Genomic DNA, 544 nt, shown 5'->3' with positions numbered 1-544 from the left:
GTGCCAGCACCATTTGTTGAAAATGCTTTCTTTTTTCCACTGGATGGTTTTAGCTCCCTTGTCAAACATCAAGTGACCATAGGTGTGTGTATTCATTTCTGGATCTTCAATTCTATTCCATTGATCTACGTGTCTGTCGCTGTACCAGTACCATGCAGTTTTTATCACAATTGCTCTGTAGTACAGCTTAAGGTCTGGCATGGGAGAAAGGCCTTTTTAATGAACAAAAAGTGTGACATATTGTGGATTGGTTCTAATGCTACTCATGTTAAATCAGTTCCCAAACACATTTGAGATGGTGTCGATTCCTATCCTCAGCTGGATCTATATGGTATACTTGCACAACACTGTCAGGGAGTAGACTGAATTAACCAATTACATTGCACCCAATTTTGTCTTTTGGTCATTTTTCAATAAATAAGAAAATAAGCACATTGGAGAGAAACCATACCGATGGACTTAATGTGATATGGTCTTTTTATAACACAGTTATCCATAAATATGTAACACATAATGTGAATCCTGTGTATAAGCAAATGGTAAA

Source organism: Mus pahari, unplaced genomic scaffold (genome assembly GCF_900095145.1).
Source record: "Mus pahari unplaced genomic scaffold, PAHARI_EIJ_v1.1 scaffold_9303_1, whole genome shotgun sequence".
Lineage (NCBI taxonomy): Eukaryota > Metazoa > Chordata > Mammalia > Rodentia > Muridae > Mus > Mus pahari.
The sequence above is the reverse complement of the archived record's forward strand: the minus strand, read 5'-3'. Positions refer to the sequence as shown.